The 7,500-nt window shown below is 32.5% G+C and overlaps 3 non-coding genes across 3 annotated transcripts; 2 read left to right on the top strand and 1 right to left on the bottom strand.

Moving 5' to 3' along the window:
* Positions 1-977: 977 nt before the first annotated feature.
* Positions 978-1,050, top strand: TRNAL-AAG (transfer RNA leucine (anticodon AAG)). Its single transcript has one exon. It is a non-coding gene; the product is annotated as a tRNA-Leu (tRNA).
* A 2,288-nt stretch (positions 1,051-3,338) lies between these two features.
* TRNAI-AAU (transfer RNA isoleucine (anticodon AAU)) lies at positions 3,339-3,412 on the top strand. Its single transcript has one exon. It is a non-coding gene; the product is annotated as a tRNA-Ile (tRNA).
* A 1,757-nt stretch (positions 3,413-5,169) lies between these two features.
* Positions 5,170-5,243, bottom strand: TRNAI-AAU (transfer RNA isoleucine (anticodon AAU)). Its single transcript has one exon. It is a non-coding gene; the product is annotated as a tRNA-Ile (tRNA).
* Between the last annotated feature and the right edge of the window lie 2,257 nt (positions 5,244-7,500).

Below are 7,500 nucleotides of genomic sequence, written 5' to 3'. Positions count from 1 at the left end.
AAATCAATTGAGAATATCAATACACAGAAAAGTAAAGACTTGAAGCTCGCGTTTGAGCAGAATCTGTTTTCCTTATTTATCACAGATTTTCTTTTCCTCTGGAGGCTACTTAAAAGCGGCGCATCGTCCTTAGATTTACTCAGATTGGACCAGAATCTAACCTCATCAAACACTTGTGCACATATGTGCGCACACACACACACACACACACATGAATACAGAGACAGTAATGTGTTCACACACAAAGATAAACAGTCGCATTATGAGCTGCAAATGAGCGGAACGTTTCGAACCTTTTCTGGTGATCCTACGAAGCATTCGAAGGATTTCAAGAAAGTCGGAAATTCGCCGACGCACGGTAGGAAGTCGGTTGGTTTGGATGTGATTTCCTTTTGCAAATGATTCGCCTCATGATGTGCTCGCCTTTCCTGCTCGAAGTCTCGTATTCCCGTTAACTGCTTCACGGAAATCGCGCGTTTTGCGTCACGAATAATGTTATTTATCTATTCAGTTTGACACAAATATATATATATATATATATATATATATATATATATATATATATATATATATATATACATATATATATATATATATATATATATATATGTATGTATGTATGTATGTATGTGTGTGTGTGATTGTAAAGGACATTCATTCTTATATAAGAAAAACAAATTTAAAAGTGTTTATCATTATAATCGGGGGGGGGGGGGCCCAGGCAATCGACAGGCCGGGTCCCCAATCCACTTCAACTCACTGTCAAAAAAAAAAAAAAAGAAAAAAAAATCAACAAAAAAATCTGTTTCATACTTTGTAAATGCAAGTATAAAGCTTACTCTTTATTTCTCAGCATTTTTCATGAGCTATGATCTTCGGGTAATATTTGGAAAAAAGGTGCTTTGTTAGTGAAATTCCATCAAATCAAATAAAATGTTGATTGTTAATAAAATCCTAACTTATCATTGATCGTCAACGACCTGTTAGCTCAGTTGGTTAGAGCGCCGTGCTAAGAACACGGTGTCGAGGGTTCGATCCCCTTACGGGCCAAGATGGAAAGGGATTTTAGATAATCTATCTCTTACCGAAATGCTCGACAAGGAACAGAAGGGAAGAGAGAGGAAACACAGTCGCCTTATTGAGACATCAAGAGTCAGAGACATACCTACCGCGTCTTAGTAACTGTCTCGCAATCTCCTGATGAACCGTTCGGAAGAAATCAATTTTGAATTGATTTACTGTAGGACGACTTTTTTTTCTCTCTTGGAATAAGAATCATGAATATAAACGACCATATATATATATATATATATATATATATATATATATATATACATACATATATATATATATATATATATATATATATATATATATATATATATATATATATGTAAGGGGGCTGCGTTTATATTATCATTATTATTATACAAGCGTCTTTGTCTTCATGCGCACAAATATTTTTTTCTATCACTTACCATCTATATATCTATCTACATATAATATATATATGTATATATATATATATGTATATTTATATATATATATATAAATATATGTATATATATATGTATATACATATGTATATATATATGTATATATATATATATAAATATATATATATATATTTATATGTATATATATGTATATATATGTATATATGTATAGATGATATATGCAATATTTAAAGATAAATAAGATATGTATATATATATATATATATATATATATATATATATATATATATATATATATATATATATATATATATGTATATATATATATGTGTGTGTGTGTGTGTATGTATACATATATATATATATATATATATATATATATATATATATATATATATATATATATATATATATATATTTTTTTTTTTTTTTTTTTTTTTTTTATAAATATGTAATGTATATTAACAAAATATGATATTTATATATATGAATATACATACACACATACATATATATGTATGTGAGAGAGAGAGAGAGAGAGAGAGAGAGAGAGAGAGAGAGAGAGAGAGAGAGAGAGAGAGAGAGAGAGAGAGAGAGAGAGAGAGAGAGAGAGAATGTGTTTGCGTGTGTAGAAACAAATAGAAAATTAGTATTATTAAAACAAATTCATAACCCGTGGGGGGGGGGGGGATTCTACAGGCTGGCCTCCAATCGAATAAGTTAATAACTTGATAATTGTAAAATATTAAAAGATAAATAAACAGTGTTCACTCACAAATCATAATCATGAATGGATTGATAATGCAATGATGATGCAAAATATGAAGGTAAAGTAAAAGGTGTTTATTAACACCTGTTTAATTATCGCAAGATACCTTTGAACTATGGTCTGTGTTTTAAACTGAAAATCGTTGTTATTCTTCCTGTCAAAAAGTTTTAGGAAAATGGAAAAGAAATCAATTCATCTATTTATTTTAGGAAATGTGATCCATCCTACATTTTAGTTATTATAATTATTTGCCATATAGTCTATTCCTATCATCCTGAGAGGCCCTCGAGCTCGACATGCCCTGGTCCCCCTGAGCTCAAAATGAACCCCTGGATTCGTGCGTTAACCGTATCGCTCCAGATGACACTATGATGGGGAGAGAACGTCAGAATTTGTCCATTTGTTCTCTTCTGTCCAGGAATTTCCCTAAATGAATCTATAAATATAAAACTGACTAAGAATAACTATTATTTTTGGTCTGTGATGTAGACCATAGTTAAAAGTTATATTGCGATGGCAGAATAAGTATTATTAATTTTCCTGATTTTCGTTCGACATAACAACAAATCAAGCATTGGACGAATCTACACTTGGTCAGCTCTCCTGATTGTCCAAACAGTATGAACATTTCTGACTTCCCTTTCACATGGGCTAAGATCGGCATAAAAATAATGTCTGCCAGCTTGAATCACTCTCATTTTGACTTCGTATATCAATAGTTGAAAACATGACGTGTAATAATGAATTAAAACCTTCAGATAGTTTATAGAATAAGGTTTTGATTGCTAACATTATTCTATCCAGTAGAACATATATGCCACGGGCCTGTTAGCTCAGTTTGTTAGAGCGCCGTGCTAATGGCGCTCATGTCGAGGCTTTGATCCCCTTCCGGACCAGGAAAAGTTTTTTAGATAATATATCACTTTTTGAATTTAATTAGTGTTCGGTAAAGAAGAGAAGGGAAGAGAGAGGAAACATAGTCGCCTTATTGAAACGTCAAGAGTTAGACACATACCTACCGCGTCTTAGTGACACTGTCTCGGTCTCTCAATGAACGGTTCGGAAGAAATGAATTTTGAATTGATATGCTGTGAGAATGTATATTTGATTTCGTCCTGTTAGCTCAGTTGGTTAGAGCGCCGTGTTAATAACGCGGATGTCGAGGGTTCGATCCCCTTACGGGCCATTTCGAAAACTTTTTTTTTAGATAATCTCTCTCTTACCGAATGAGAACAAATGTTCGACAAGGAACAGAAGGGAAAAGGGAGGAAATACGGTCTCCTTTTTGAAACTTGTCAAGAGTCAGGGACATACCTTCTGCGTCTTAGTAACTGTCTCGCTGTCTCCCAATGAACAGTTCGGAAGAAATGAATTTTGAATTGATAGAGTGTAAGAATGCGTGCGTGCATGTGTGGATGTCTTAAAAAGGTATGTCCTGATTACGTCACGAGATCCCCTGCTTTTAACAGTACTAAACAGACCGAGAAAATCGGTTAACCTAAGAGGATAGCGGGCATATTGCGTGTGAACATATGGGAAAATGGCCTTTTTATAGCGTGTGTAAACTTGGATTTAATTAATTTACACAAATCTGAAATTTTACGAGTTTTATATCTATAGATTCATTTAGGGAAATTCCTGGACAGAAGAGGACAAATGGACAAATTCTAACGTTCTTTCCCCATCATAGTGTCATCTGGTGCGATACAGTTAACGCACGAATCCAGGGGTTCATTTTGAGCTCAGGGGGACCAGGGCATGTCGAGCTCGAGGGCCTCTCAGGATGATAGGAAAAGATTATATGGCAAATAATTATAGTAACTAAAATGTAGGATGGATCACATTTCCTAAAATAAATAGATGAATTGATGAATAGAAAATAAAAGGCGGTCGAGGAAAGCTTCTAATTTTATTTCCATTTTCCTTAAATTTATTGACAGGAAAATAACAACGATTTTCAGTTTAAAACATAGACCATAGTTCAAAGGTATATTGCGATAATTAAACAGGTGTTAATAAGCACCTTTTACTTTACTTTCATATTTTGCATCATCATTGCATTATCAATCCATTCATGATGATGATTTGTGAATGAACACTGTTTATTTATTTTTAGATATTTTACAATTATCAAGTTATTAACTTATTCGATTGGAGGTCATCCTGTAGAATTTCTACCCTCCCCCCCCTCCCATAAACACGGGTTATGAATTCGTTTTAATAATACTAATTTTCTATTTCTTTCCACACACTCTCTCTCTCTCTCTCTTACACACACACATACTCTCTCTCTCTCTCTCTCACACACACACACACAAACTCTCTCTCTCACACACACACACATCCATATATATGTATGTATGTATATGCATAAATATAAATATCATACATATATATATATATATATATATATATATATATATATATATATATATATATTTATATGTATATCTTCTGTATATCTTATATATTGCATATACCATATATATTACATATATATGTATTATATATGTAGATAGATATGTAGATGGTAAGTGGTAGAAAAAAAATATTTGTACGAATGAAGACAAAGACGCTTGTATAATAATGATAATAATAATAATAACGCAGCCCTCCATACGTATAAATGTATATATATATATATATATATATATATATATATATATATATATATATATATATGTATATATGTGTGTGTGTGTGTGTGTTCGTTTATATTCCAAGAGAAAAAAAAGTCGTCCTACAGTAAATCAATTCAAAATTTATTTCTTCCGAACGGTTCATCAGGAGATTGCGAGACAGTTACGAAGACGCGGTAGGTATGTGTCTGACTCTTGATGTCTCAATAAGGCGACTGTGTTTCCTCTCTCTTCCCTTCTGTCCCTTGTCGAGCATTTATTCTAATTCGGTAAGAGATAGATTATCTAAAACACGATGCACGATTGGCCCGTAAGGGGATCGAACCCTCGACATCCGCATTATTAACACGGCGCTCTAACCAACTGAGCTAACAGGACGGTATCTGTAAGAAACAAGATGATAGGGTTTCTTTAACAACTAACATGTGATTTCATTTGATGGAATTTCACTAACCAAGAGCACGTTTTTCCAAATATTACCCGAAGATCATAGCTCATGAAAATGCTGAGAAATAGAGAGTAAGCTTTATATCTGCGTCATTTACAACGTATGAAACTCAGATTTTTAAATTTATTTTTCTTATTGACAGTAAGAGTAACTACGATTTGAAGTGGGTGGGGGACCCGGCCTGTCGATTGCCTAGCCCCCCCCCCCCACCAAGATTATAATGATATAAACACTTGAATTTGTTTTTATTCTTATATAAAAATATATGTCCTTTACAGATATCACACACACACACACACGTACGGACACACAAACACACACACACACATACACACACACACACACACATACACACACACACACACACACATATGTATATATATATATATAATATATATATATATATATATATATATATATATATATATATATATATATATATATTATGTCAAACTGAATAGATAGATAACATTATTCGTGACGCAAAACGCGCGATTTCCGTGAAGCAGTTAACGGGAATACGAGACTTCGAGCAGGAAAGGCGAGCACATCATGAGGCGAATCATTTGCCAAAGGAAATCACATCCAAACCAACCGACTTCTTACCGTGCGTCGGCGAATTTCCGACTTTCTTGACATCCTTCGAATGCTTCGTAGGATCACCAGAAAAGGTTCGAAACGTTCCGCTCATTTACAGCTCATAATGCGACTGTTTATTTTTGTGTATGATATATAAAATATATATAATATATAAAATGTATATGATATATATTATATATATAAAATGTATATTATATATATAAATTATATTTATATATATTATATATATATATATATATATATATATATAATGTATTATATATATTATATATATAATATAAATAAATTATGTAATTATTATGTATATATTATATATAATATAAATATATTATATATTTATTATATATTTATTATATATATTATATATAATATAAATATATTATATATTTATTATATATATATTATATATATACTTATATATTATATATATAAAATATATATAATATATAAAATATAAAGCTTACTCTCTATTTCTCAGCATTTTTCATGAGCTATGATCTTCTGGTAATTGGAAAAAGGTGCTTTGTTAGTGAAATTCCATCAAATCAAATAAAATGTTGATTGTTAATAAAATCCTCTAACTTATCTGATACTGACAGTGACCTTTTAGCTCAGTTGGTTAGAGCGCCGTGCTAAGAACGCGATGTCGAGGGTTCGATCCCCTTACGGGCCATTTGTCGAGCTGTTTTTAGATAATCTATCTCTTACCGAATTAGAATAAATGTTCGACAAGGAACAGAAGGGAAGAGAGAGGAAACAGTCGCCTTATTGAGACATCAAGAGTCAGAGACATACCTACCGCGTCTTAGTAACTGTCTCGCTGTCTCCCGATGAACAGTTCGGAAGATATCAATTTTGAATTGAAAGAGTGTAAGAATGCTTGCGTGCATGTGTGGATGTCTTTAAAAGGTATGTCCTGATTACGTCACGAGATCCCCTGCTTTTAACAGTACTAAACAGACTGCGAGAAAATCGGTTAACCTAAGAGGATAGCGGGCATATTGCGTGTGAACATATGGGAAAATGGCCTTTTTATAGCGTGTGTAAACTTGGATTTCATTAATTTCGTTTCCTGTGATTATGAAGGACATTTCCCTCGGCGAAAATAAAATCACCCAAATCTGAAATTTTACATGAGTGTATTTTGTCTCAATATTCGTTCTATCGTTTTTTTTTTCTTTTCTTTTCTTTTCTTTTTTAGCACATACAGTCGTCGTCTCCGTTGATGTGCTTATGCTTTCAATAAACAATTTAATGAATAGATAAATAAACAAATTCTCTATTTTTACAACGAACGTATGCAGTGGCTGCTTCCAATGATATATGCTCAAGCTTTCAAAAAACATTTCCTGAATAAAAGGACATTTTTCTTTCTTTGAATCGAATTGGAAGCACACTTTTCTCTCCTTCGACTTGGTCAAAATTTCGCTTTCCAATTCCTCCTTGTGACTAAAAATTCTTCCTTCTTACCTGAATTTTTTGGCGAGATGGCAACTTTTCTCGATGAATATGGTGTAGGTTAGATGCTTGCAAGGATATGTGCGTATGCATTTGGGTTTATGTGTACGTGTGTCTGTGTGCCGGTTA

The sequence above is a fragment of the Penaeus vannamei genome, chromosome 9 (genome assembly GCF_042767895.1).
Source record: "Penaeus vannamei isolate JL-2024 chromosome 9, ASM4276789v1, whole genome shotgun sequence".
NCBI lineage: Eukaryota > Metazoa > Arthropoda > Malacostraca > Decapoda > Penaeidae > Penaeus > Penaeus vannamei.
Note: the sequence above shows the minus strand (reverse complement) of the source record. Positions and strands in the feature narration are given on the sequence as shown.